This window comes from Ambystoma mexicanum, chromosome 2p (assembly GCF_040938575.1).
Source record: "Ambystoma mexicanum isolate Mex_15411 chromosome 2p, UKY_AmexF1_1, whole genome shotgun sequence".
Taxonomy (NCBI): Eukaryota; Metazoa; Chordata; class Amphibia; order Caudata; family Ambystomatidae; genus Ambystoma; species Ambystoma mexicanum.
In genome coordinates this window covers 318,169,373-318,182,985 of record NC_090923.1, presented here as the reverse complement: position 1 = coordinate 318,182,985, position 13,613 = coordinate 318,169,373, and positions in this window count along the sequence as shown.

Genomic DNA, 13,613 nt, shown 5'->3' with positions numbered 1-13,613 from the left:
AGGCCCTCAAATTGTTCCTGTCCATGTATATGGCGGTCTTCCTCCTTTCTGTGGTAAAGTTAGAACCTTATAATGCTTGTACATAATGTTCAAAGGCTGAATTCCACCTCTTCCAGGGCATAGGGTTCAGCCTGTGTAGCCAAGAAGGAACTGGACGGTGGTACATCCTGCATGGCGTGCTCTGGTGCTCTTCAGGTCTTTACTACATATTCATCCGCTCTTTTTTGTGCTTTGCTATAGTTCTATTTTCTTCTTGTTTGTTTAATCAGTCTTTTCTTTTGTCTTACTTCCCTCTTATTTATTATGTGTCTGGCGGGTTCACATCTTACTATTTGACATTATCTTATCAACTATGGCTTGTTACTGCTCCTCTTATCTCTTATATGTATTTGTTACTTCCTCTTTATTCTGCCCTTTTGTGCCCTTTAGTCCACCGGTTCATCTGGCTTGTTTTTCTATTGCAAATATGTTGCTTAGCAACGCTCATCATGCATTGCGCCCCTTGTACCAGTGCAAAGTCTGGTCTAAGGTCCTTTTTTATAGTCTTGGGGGCTCATGCATGGTAGCACACTTGCTTGGCATTAATGTTCTCGCACTGCGTTTGGCATGATGGGCCTTATTGTGCTCCACAATTGCCTGTTTATCTCCCTTGCAGCTGATCCGGACATGGAACAGGGGGAAGTTAAGTCTCTCTTAGCAGGGCTTTGGTCTTGGATGGCCAGTTGCTGAAGTGCTTACCCGTGCCTCCTTCTGTCCCTTGTGCCAAGTAGTCAATTTCAGCCACTTCTCCGGTGGGGCCCTCATCCGCTCCAACATCAGCACTGTAATGAGGAAGTGGCAGGGATGCTGTAACATTGTCTTTATTATTTATCTCAACAAGATCGTCCTCTGCCCCACCACCCTCCACCATCAACTGTCTTCCTGTTGAGTACTGTTAGGGAGAATTCTCATTTCTGTGCAAATTCCCTTCAACTTTAGAGACCCCCAGATCTTTTGCTGGACTTTAGGACTTTTTAATTTTAACCCTGGAGTGAGTGAGACCTTTTTCTCACTCTCTCATGTGTTTTTTCCTGATTTGGATTATGTGTTTCCTCTGTTTTCGGAGTCTCACAAACTCCATAGGCATCTACTTTTTGTATGGTGACACACAGCAACTTTAGTGCAGTGCCACAGAGAAATCCTTTAGATTTCTCATGAGGTTTAAATACCTTTTCTTGTGTGAACTACTGTTCCCAAGAGTAGTAAAGTGAAATTGACATTACTTACCTTTTCTCTTTGTAGGTCCAGCACACACCATCTTATGTGGTGTGCTGGGGGGGGGGGGTTACCTAGTTGCCCCTTATCTTACATTCTGATGTAACATTTTTTATTTTACCCTCACTACTTTAAATGGCTGGTGGCAGTGGTTTAATATTCCTACCATCGTGCTTTTCTACTGCAGGCTGAATCCTCAGCTGCAGTGTTGCACCCATGGGTGAACATTTTATCAAAATGGCCCCGGTCGCCATTTTCTGTTTGTGAGGTCTTTCTTGGGTTTTACTCTGTGTGTCGAAGCAGATTGGAGCTCTTTTTTCGTTTTGCCTTTGGCATGTTTCAGTCCTGAATCACACCTCTGGCTCCAGTGTGTCTGGAAAGGCAGGATGTGAGAGAGGTTCCCGAAACTCCTCTGTTCTTTTTCTGTAGGAATTCCTAAATGCAATCAGTGATGATTTGCTGACTGAAAGGACAGCCATCCTGCTGTATGATTGACAGCCTAGACTGTGCATGAATGGGAGAAACCTGCTTAAAAGGCGAGGGTTTTAGGACGAGAGGCAGAGTCGACCACTGGGAGAAACACCAGATGAAGAAACCGTGAACGAAGCTTGCTGCATCCTCCTGGACCTTTGAATTGCCCGGTGAAGCTCTGCTGCTGTGCGGAAACTCCTTTTTCAATTATACAGAGAGGCTCCAGAAGGGAAAACTTCTTCCCTTGGGTTAGTGGGACCAACTAACCCCGAGACGAACTCCACTGGACCATCTTCCCTAATTGGCTGTACTTCTTCGCTGCTGCAAGAACCAAGTACCAGGGGTTGAGAAATCCGTAGTTTAGTGCAACTTCTTAAATCCGGCCAGAAGCTCTATGAGTCTCCTAAGGACCCTACACAAGCAGAACGACCAGAGCTTGAGTCCCCTCACCAGAGTGCAGGACCCAAGGAGTGAAGGAAGCCCAACTGTTATCCGGGATTCCCAATGGTGGCGTTTACCAAGCACTAAAATCGCGAAATGCCGCTGAACCAAAAGGAGCCCATAGCTGCTGACTACCTCCAAACTGCCGGCGCAGGAGTCCTCCAGACATCCTTCCTCTTCGCCGCACGACTGAGGCTCAGCAAACCAGGGTCTGCTCCACTGCAACAGGTCAGAATCCAGCTGGACCACTCTTCTTCAAACCAGAGATACTGTTTAGACTTGGGGTACTTACCTCAGTGTCTTTGAGCTGTGCTCTTCTCAGTTGGGATTACATTAGCTTACCATTAGAGTTGATTCCAACACTCTTTCTCACAGGTGTAACAGTTTGCAATCCTACAAGTGATTTTTCTACGAACTCTCTAACTTTGTACAATACTTTTTATCTAAGAAGTGCCTCAGCTCCATAGACTGTGCTCCAATTAACTTTGGCTGTCCTGACTCCCTGCAGACTCTTCTAGCCCATTGACTTAGATATGGTTTGTCTCTCAGGGGTGGCAACTTGTTTTAGACTGTTACTGCTGGGAAAGACTTGTCTAGATTTCATTGGAAGATTTAGTAGTCCTCACATACACTGAGAACCTGTTTAACCTTTTCCTTCCTTAATCCTTTCCTTTCTGCAACATCAGAATCTGAAAAGTGTAACTAGTGATTTATAAATGCTATTACTGTCCTTGTGAATGAAGTCACCTCAGGGTGTAGGAAGTGTGAAAGAAGCATATCCAAAGAGTATCCACTAACTTGTTTGATTCTGAAAAGTATTTTAAAGTATATTTACAGTGTTACATACCTTGCCCTTTTTAAAGAACGCTTATTTAAAAATTGATGTTAAATAAATAAATAAATATTTATAACTGAAACCTTGAGTGTAAGTGTTACCTGGTTACTTGTATTTGAAAATGTCATTGCTGCAGCTCTACAGCTCACAGTTACCCCTCATGCATTAGGCCTGGCTGCTCAGTCAACCTAGCAACTTGTGTAGTGCAGACCTATACCGGTTACATGACTTCATAATGAATCACTTTGTAACGAATGCACATATAACAAAAATTATATAACGACAAAACATAACAAATCTTTTCTTTCTTTTTTATGGGGTGACCCCCCCAAACACTGTTTCCCACACCCAAAAACCCACCCCAACCATTCCCCCACAAGATTTAACCCCCACATACATTACTGTTATGTTTTTCGTTATATAATTTTCACTATATATTCATTCGATATAAAATGTTCGTTATAAAGACTGTATACCACCTACACCAAAAGGTGGGTTATCTAATACCAAGCAAATAAGTGTTATGTAGTCTCACACAGTTATTCAATTATTGCCTAACAAGTACTCCCTGCTCTGGAATCAGAGCTTAGCACTCTGGTGATTCATGAGGGTTCCACAAAACTATTTCCCTAATGTCTTATCCAAACATTCAACCGCACCTGTTCTTGCTGAGATGGATGTGCCAACAATCCACAATGGACACATAATAGCAAGGCACTGACATCCCCCAACTACAAGGCATGCAGGTTGTGTGACTGCTGCTACAGCACAGCAGCTGCCCCACTCAACAGCTCACATCTTCCTCTTTCAAATCCTGTCCCAAAGCAGGCAATCCAAAGAGATTGTGGAATACCTTGTACATTGTTCTCCAGAGTCCTCAATCCACAAAATTAAAGTGAAATGAAATGCAAACATAATACAGCAAAAAGGAACAACAATAAAAAAGAAGGGAAACTGAAAACACAGGGATACCAAAATGGGAAATTGGAACGAAGGAAGAAATGAAAACAAAAGTAGTTCAACCATCTTTTAGTAATTTGTAGCTTCTGATTAGATGTTCACATTTCTTTATGAATCATGCCTGAAACCATCACCCTTAAAGGTTCTAGTGGCTAATGTATGGAATTCATGGTGGCAACAGTAAAGACAGACACAAGTGATCACAGTCGAAGGGTGTTTATTACTGTATAAATGGGTGAGAAAAACGCCTAATCTAAACCTAAATCTAAGATGGGAGCAAGCTACGACCCTCAAATAATAATCAGGCAGTCCTTGTGGCGTCTTGTAAAATAAAAAGGGCCTATACTAAATAAAATGATTGCCAATCCTTATGGCTAAGTTAAATAGTGTGGGATAACGTTCACCAGAAAAGAACTAAGTGTTCTCAAAATGATAAGTTAGGATGGTATAGCTGGGCTTCCCTGCCCCGCGGTTTTAACATGGGACAAGGCGGGACTCTCAAGCACAGCCCACAGCTTCTCCAGCACAAGCTTATAGTTTGTTTAAAAAATATCCGGGCCTTCTGTGGCCAAGTCTATTTTACACCAATTCACTTGCCTCTGAGGGCCTGATGTTCTATAAACAACAAACAAAAAGTTCCTTTCAGTAATCTTCCCTTCACCCGTGACTCCCCCTCAACCGCGCACTGATCCTTTTGTAATGTTGGCTTCCCTCAGTCGGGTTCACATTTGCCTGTTTCACACAGTTCACTTATTCGTAATACCTGGCAGGATTCACTTCCCTTAGCTTTTTCTAGCCCCCAATCAGGCTTTGCACATTTATCATTCATACAACATTTCCGTCAGCCAGGCGCATATGCCTGTTTCACAATGTCAAAACATTGGTGATGGGTTAAGGACTTGATTGTACAATGGATCTTGGCTCAACCTTTGTATGACCACCTTAACTCTATAGTCTGACCTACGGCCATGGGACCAGCCAGAGTCTTTCAAATGGATGCCCACGTGGCGCTAGACCACCCTGCAGCTGGCCTTTCCTGAGGCTTTAAAAGTTCACTAACACACAAGTTCTTTGGTCATACCAAGTTGCCATACACAACCTTTGCTCAACACTGTCCGGTTTACTATCGGTTCCTCCTCCGACTCACCAGCTGTGCTGCCCTCCTTGTCGTTTCTTGTCTCTGGAGTCAAGGGCAGTACCACGGTAGCAAGCGCACCTCCCCACCTTGGTTATCAGTGCGGGAGGGTCCTGTGCACTTTAGAAAGCTGTTACACCACTCGTCAGCTGTAGTTCCCGTTCTTATGATTCCTTTCACAGTGGCTTTACAGGTTTGGGTCGAAAAGGGCAAGGGCACTTCCCTCCTTGTTGTCCTTTCCGGTCTCGCCGTCTTTCTTCTCCGTTTTAACAGCTGTCCTGGAATAGCCGCCTCTTTGCGTGTTTGTCCTTGCTCAAAATGTGCTCTCATGCTCTGCCTTTTATCCTTGTGAGAAGGGAAAGGGCCATCAGGTGTGTGTAATTATTGTCAATTGCCTGACTCGGCCTGACCCTTCTGGTGGGACACGTCAGGTTAACTGCTCTGGTGTTAGTCCATTGTCTTTCACGGTGTAAGAAAGTGTTTGTGTTGGAAGGGGGCGTATTTAGAGCTTCTAAATATCCTATGGGGTAGGATAGGGAAAAGGTGTTATAAGGAAGAGTGTACACCGTCTCACCCGTCGGTGTCCCACTCCATGAAGACCCCCCCTACAGGAGATCCTCTCCCACTTGTCCACCCCCAGGAACTGGTTCCATTAGTGATGGCAGTGTCCTGGCCACCTGGATGACAGATCTCCCGGGCCTAGCAGATGAGACACCTTCAGGTTTCTCACACACACATGTAACATATTTTGGAGCAAGATTTCACATTTCTGACGATGCAGTGCTTGGAATAAAACCCATGTTTTTGTTCTCCCTGAATACTCCTTCAAAGTACTAGAAAACCAAACAAACCCTACTCTAAATCGAACTTTTTCAAATGTTATAGACGCATACAATAGTATTAATTGCAGAGATGCATTCCACTGCTTACTAGATCATTTTAAAACATAGTTTGCTTAATATTTACCTTTGTGCTAAGGTGATTAAGCAAATAGGGCCTCATTACAAGTTTGGTGTTAATCCGGAGATATATCTATGGAATTACCACCAAACCCGTTCACTGTTACTGCCAACATATCCTGTGGCATTACAACTAGATTACCGGTAGTGGTATGTTGGTGTAAATCCCCACTTTAGGAGGCCAGGGGACTGAAGACAGATAGTCAACAGATTTACCATCAACGGTAATACCGTAAGCAGTAAATCTGCCCAGTCGTTTGGGTAAAGTGGTGAATTTTCATTGAGCAAAATGCTGGAGGTACATCCTCCACTTTACCTCCAAACCTATAATGCGGCGGTGCCGTAATGTGCCAGAAAAAGTGGCAGTAACGTAAATACAGGTATTTTACTGCAGTGTTTAATGCCATACTCGCAAGACGCCCATAGTATCCAACGCCTTTCCACGAGGAGTAGCCTGGCCCACTGTGTATGTCTGTGTACAGTTCTATAAGGATGTTCGTCATTTGGAGGAGACTAGTATACCCAGAGAATTCCATTTGGAGCCATGATGAGCTTCACTATCTAGACGACAGGCGTTTCCTGATGATAGAAGCCTGAATGACATTCTGTTGTGTCCTAAAGTGGAATCAGTGTGATTGCAAAACTGCCCATGCACCGGTTTGCATTTGTCAGCTACCATGAATTAATTAAATACTGGAAATCGGCAGCTGCTGACCAAATTGAATTTTAATAAAAACGAGGCTTCTAGTTTATGCGAAGAGACTGCTGATGGGGAAGCATATGGGCAGCCTGTCACTTATGATGTTCCCTCGCGATACTTTGACCAGATTGCAGTTTCTGTTCTGTTCATAGACACATCCATGAGGAAACGTCAGCAAAGGCTGATTTTACTACAAAACTCAAGATGTGACTTATTTCTCATAAATGCTGAATGTATATAACCATTATGATGTGAAGGTGTGCATGCGTGTGTGGAAGGGTGCAAGTGTATTGGTTCACGATAAGACTAAATTTGTGTTCACAACATACCTGGCCTCTAGCTTAATGTAATTCAAGATATGTTGATAGATGAAATCAGTTTAGAATCTCTTTGGATTTTAAAAAAAAACAAATATGAAGCTTCTAATGTGTTGCAGAAAAATAATGTTAAACTATTTAATAAAATTGACTTAAAAACCTTTTCTTTTTTTGAAGAGTCACAACAAATATTTTACAGGAACATTATTTGAAAAGCTCACCCCAGCTTTAATTAAGTGCCACATTAGTCGCCGGCATTGTTTGGTGTGTCTCCTCCCACCAGACGCAGTGAGCTGATGTGTTCTCCCACCCTCCTGGGCCTTTGAAATCTGGTGCTTTTTTTTTACTTTTTAGCACCCCCTAGGCCCCAGGTGCACCCCTCGTGTCCCGAACCCTTCTGTTCATATCCTTCCTCTTCCCCTCCCTCCTCCTGCCTCCCAGACCACCCTCCACCCTTGATTGGTTGTTTCTGATTGTCGTTGGCCTGACTTAGTCGTCGGCATTGTTTGGTGCGTCTCCTTCCACCAGACACACTGAGGTGAGCTGTTGTGTTCTCCCACCCTCCAGGGCCTTTGAAATATGTTTTTTTTTTTACTTTTTAGCACCCCCAGGCCCTGCGTGCAGCCTTCATGTCCCAAGCCCTTTTGTTCCTTTCCTAACTCTTTCCCTCCCTCCTCCCGCCTCCCAGCCCACTTCCTCTCCCCCGATTGGTCAGATCTCTGGTCATTACTGAACTTCCCAGTGCACCACCCTGCCCGGCAGCCCTTCCGGCTAAAGGCTCCAAGGCAAGAGCGGCTCCCACTGAGGCGGCTCCAGCTAGTGTTTGCAGGTGTCAGGAGGATAAGTCAGTGGCCAGCCGTCAGCCCGCAGCTACTTAGTAAGGTAGGAGTGGCACGGGTTAGGGGTGGAGCCTTCACTCCACCCTGGATACCGTGCCACTCTGCAAACTCTCAGACTTACGTGTGTTTACTCCTGGTTTACAAATTGACAAGGGGGGGTCCTAGGAGTCCCTCTGCCAAACATTAGTGCTGGTTACGAGGGACTTACCCAGAGTCTTTAGCTCACTATCTTTCACAGAGAAGAAATATCCCAAACATACCAGTCTTTGTCCTGCCCTGGGGCAGTCCAGCACCGAAATGCTAGGCAATTCTCCTCTGAACAAGAGTACCAACAGCATCTCCAGACACGTGTTTCCATCTGGTTGGACCTCATCAGTACAGAGGAGCTGTGCCTCTCTAAGAATAATGAGCAAGGGGTCCACGTCTGGATTCCCCTAGTAACTTAGGGTAAGTCTCTTGTAACCAGGACTAATGTCTGGCAGAGGGACTCCCAGGACCCCCTTGTTAATTTGCATATTTAAGTAACTTTGGGTCTCACCCTAAGTTACTAGGGGAATCCAGACGTGAACCCCTTGCTCACTATTCTTAGAGAGGCACAGATCCACCCTACTGATGAGATCCAACCAGACCGAAACACGTGTCTGGGGTTTCTGTTGGTACTCTTGTTCAGAGGAGAATTGCCTAGCATTTCGGTGCTGGACTGCCCCTGGGCAGGACAAAGACTGATATGTTTGGGATATTTCTTCTCTGTGAAAGATAGTGAGCTAAAGACTCTGGGTAAGTCTCTTGTAACCAGGACTAATGTCTGGCAGAGGGACTCCCAGGACCCCCTTGTTAATTTGCATATTTAAGTAACTTTGGGTCTCACAGAAGTTACTAGGGGAATCCAGACGTGGACCCCTTGCTCACTATTCTTAGAGAGGCACAGATCCACCCTACTGATGAGGTCCAACCAGACCGAAACATGTGTCTGGGGTTTCTGTTGGTACTCTTGTTCAGAGGAGAATTGCCTAGCATTTCGGTGCTGGACTGCCCCTGGGCAGGACAAAGACTGATATGTTTGGGATATTTCTTCTCTGTGAAAGATAGTGAGCTAAAGACTCTGGGTAAGTCACTTGTAACCAGGACTAATGTCTGGCAGAGGGACTCCCAGGACCCCCTTGTTAATTTACTCCTGGTTTACAGTTGCATTGTGAAAGTATTAAAAAAAATAAATGTGAAAGAATTAAAAATTGCATTGTGAAACCTAGGCCTTTTTCCCCTTATACAGGACTCTCAGACTTAGGTTGTTTTTCTCCTGTATTACAAATTGCATCGTGAAAGTAGTGCCTTCTGTGGTCTTGACTTCCTAGCAAAGCATTCATCTACCAAACGTCTACCATTGTCTGAGCGCCTGTCATCTTGTCCAGTTGTCTACTACTGTCTCATCTCTCTCTGTCTCGTCTGCTTGTGCCCCTCCCTGTGCCCTACCCTAGTGTTCTCCTCTGCCTCCCCTTCCTCTTCTCTCCTCTCCACACCTACTCTATGGTGCTCTCTGTCTCTCCTATCTCCTCTTACTGCTTCTCTATCGACTGTCCTGCTCTCCTCACTAAATCTGGTAGGAAGAAGTTTAAAAAGGACATCCTGGTCTCCAACCCAGACCTTTCTATTGCTGACACCTATACCAGTGTCTCCTCTAGGCAAAAACTCACCGACATCCTCTTTGTTGTCCCCTCGTCAGACCCATCGACCCTTAATATAGTCTCTGTGCTTTCTCCTCCCTCTTCTTCTCCCATTAATGGTGGCACTCGGTGGGAGGCCCTAATGACCACCTTCGACTCCTCTAAGGTCATCACAAATGTTTACCTGAATGGTACAGTCTTGGTTCAAGGCCCTCAGGCCAAGCTTCTCCTCTTTGATAGATGCTTCCCGCGACTCATCAATTTCCTTCCTTCTCCTGCTGACCCCTCTATTCCCTCCACAGCTTCCTTGCCTCCCCCTGCTGTCTCCTCCTTGGCTACCTTGCCCTCTCCTCCTTCCTCTTCTGCCCCCCCTCGGGCTTCTGATACACCTCCGCAGGGCGTACCTCTGATATCCAATTAAATTCCAACCACAAAGGGACTTAAATAAGGTTGCATCCTTGCGGCAACACTTTTAAACTTTTATATTCATGACATCTATAAACATCTCCAATCTATCAGGGCTTTTCCACCTAAATTAGGAAAGTACATAATCACAAATTTACTATATGCTGATGACCTGGTCCTATTGGACCAAATGCCAATAGGACTACAGCAGCAATTGCAGGCCCTAGCACTGTTTGCTAAAGAAAACAGGCTAGCTATAAACATAGGTAAATCAAAGGTCCTAAAGTTAAATCCGCAAAGTAAGTCAACCAAAGCCCCAGCAATTAAATGGTCACTAGCGATGGAAACACTTGAAACAATTCATGATTACAAGTAAACAATAACAAAACAGACACCGTACAAAATTGATACAAAACATAAGACGCAGATTCTATGCTCGCAAGCAAAGATTATACACAAAAACTAAGGACAATTCTCATACATACATATTCTAAAATTCTATAGAGAAAACGTGATCCCAGTATTAACACATGGGGCTCACACAAAGCCAGTAGAAGACCACCATGACTGGGATTACCTAGAGGGTATTTTTGGAAGAATATTCTCCCAATTCCACAAAGCTGTCCAATACAAATGGTGCGGTATGGACTGGGGTTGTTACTAATGCAAGCCATTGTAACCTGGAATGCAATGTCTTTGTACAAAAAATGTAAGAAGAATAAAGACAATTATAGGGAGACCCTTTAAATACCACTGGGAAACTTACGAGAAACCTCTAACCAATCCATCTTAGATAAGTGGAAATGATACTGCCTAGAAAATATAACAAAGGCAGATATCAATTTAACATTGTTAAACGAAAACCCCAATCGGGCAAAACAAACATTTTGGGCATCAAATTGGATAGAGAACTGGCAGGAATGCATCAAATATAAAAAGTTCAATAATGGTCATTTTATAATAAAAAGATATAACACCATACCAAAATATCTAGTCAAATTTCCATATAAAAGTTACTGATCACTCCTTATGCGTTTGCGCTTCGATTTGTGGCCTACAAGAAGAGTGGTGGCAGGAAGGAATAGGAATAAAATGATTGATTGCTGCCGTTTCTGTAAAATAGAGACACAGGCAGAAACTCTAGAACACCTTCTTGTCGAGTGTGACAGCCTATAAGACTTGAGACGAGAACATTTACAGAGATTTTTTTTTTAATATCACGCCAAATCAGATGTGGATTAAAAATTTGAATGCAAATCATGTATCTCTAAACATACACACGATACACTTTTTAAAGAGACTGTAAGACTGGCTGTATCGGATGGGGTATAAATGTAGACCGAACATAAGTTTTAAATGTAAATGTTTTAAATGTAAATGTATAGTGTGTCTATTGACTTTTATATTATGCTGCTAGATCGTAAATCTTAAATAATTTTTAAGTCTAATTGCATATTTTTGTAAATTGTGTATGTATGTAAGGAAATACAACCAGAAATGCATTTGTAACTCAAAAATTTGTAAAGTTCACTTTCAACTAAAACAAATAAAGGAGAAAAAAAATTATTCATAGCTGCCAACATGCTTGATTCCGGAAAGAAAATGCACGTGAGTCTGTGCTCATTTAAGTAAGACTGAGGATCGGATTGAATAGGAGAAAGGAACAACACAGGCCTAGAGAACCCCTACTCGTTCATGTTAGCAGCATAAAGTCACAGTCGAGTACAATGTTGAAGAGGGACTCACCCAATGGCAGACAATGCAGGAATGCACTGAGGTCGGTTCAGGTCATAACTAGCATTCCCTTGGTATCCTTTAGCACTTTTGCCTTGACAAAAATCTCTTTGCATTATTGGCTGGTACAGTGCAGCATCCTGAGTTTGGATGGCCTATGGTAGAGACCCCATCACTGGAAGCAGTGTACCAACCCCTTACCAAGCATAAGCTTTCACCCCTAGGTGTGTGCAGCGTCGTCTCCCAACCCCCTTCCTTAAGGGTAATGGCAACGCTGCCCTCCAGGGATGGTCAGTGTGGTTGGCAGTGAGGAGACTGCATTCTAGGCATCCTCTGAGGTAGCCCCCTACAACCATAACATCCCCCCATCCCAGCTCTGGTGCCAAGCCCCTGAGCTCTATTCTCCCCTTGCTGACCCACGATCTCTGCAACATGGTCTGTAATGTGCACCTGGACACACTCGGTCATGCTGATGCTCCTCTTGTGGCTGCCGATGATGCTCTTCTGCTGGGCCAGGAGCGAGTGTCTGAGTTGCGGGAAGGTGCTGCAAGGGTAGAGGCCCATGCTGACGGCTCACAAGGTGTACTTCCAGGCTCAGCATCCAGCAAGAGCAGTTCCTCGTCGTCCCCCAATTCATCCAGCTCATCAGCACCCTCCTCCAGCCCTAACAAAGACAGCTTGCCGAAAGCGAAGCAGAAAGTGCCCTCAGGCTCAGGGGGCTCGGGCTCCCCAGCCACTCCTCCCCCACTGCTGCTGCTGTCCTCCTTCATGGTCTCCCATTCGGATGCCCTCAACTACATTTCATTAGTAGTCATCTGGGATGGGGTAGGTGAGAGGGGGCTGTGGCGCCGGCGTAAATTCTGCCCAGCTTCCAGGAGCCAAGGAGGTTTATGAACATCATGTGCGTGCTGCTGATGGTGCTTGGCTAGAAAACCGATCACTGCACAGCACACTAAACGGTATCAGGTAATATTATCCCCACCAAAAATATCGCCGTATATTTGGTCGTCGGGAACGCCATAGGTGATATTTTACGGGGGGATAATTTGTGGAAGCGGGGGTTGCGGGGGTGTCCCCAGCACATCTAAAAATAATGCTGGGGTTGCGGGAGTGTCCCCCTGTGGGTCCATGCCTCAATATCACCACAGAAATATGGTGATATTTTTGTATCACAATATTTTTCCAGGGATATTAACACATGGAACTGACCAAACATAGTCCAACAGGTGTTTCAGTGCCTAAAAGCATTGTTGCATGCAAAGTAAAATAATAAACAGCATATAGTTAAGTGCAGTCATTTTACTCCTACTTCAGAGCATGCACAGCTCTCCAGCAAGAGCAGCAGGCTGGCAGACATGAGGGAGAGGGTCAAGGCCCAAATTTGGCCATTACATCGCCACAAGCTGCAAGTTGTGATAACAACGCCACACACTGCTCCCAAACTCCCCTTTCTACTTTTTATTTTAAATTTACAGCACCAATGTTTTAGCGATTAGGTGGTTAATGCCACAAAAGCGCCAAAACCAAAAAGGGGTTTCTACAGTAACTTTTCAATTTCCCTAGGCTATTAAAATTTAATCGAACCCCCTCCACCCCCACATCCACACCAGATGAAATCATTAAAGCTCACACCAACTAATATTCTGGTACTTGTATACTTAAATTGATGATGAGAATATAAAGCTGGAGTCATTCTCCTTTTACATAGCATGCTTCTTTAAAGTTTTGTTTTAAAATATTATTAAGTCAGGTTATTATGTGATGTGTGTACTTTCCAAATTAGTTGTATAAAAGAGGTCTTCTTTTAGTTCATGAAAGTCAAACATTCACAAATAATTGTACCTTGCTTTATGATATGAACCAGGAAACCAAGTGTCAAGTGCAGAAATTGCACATTAATTC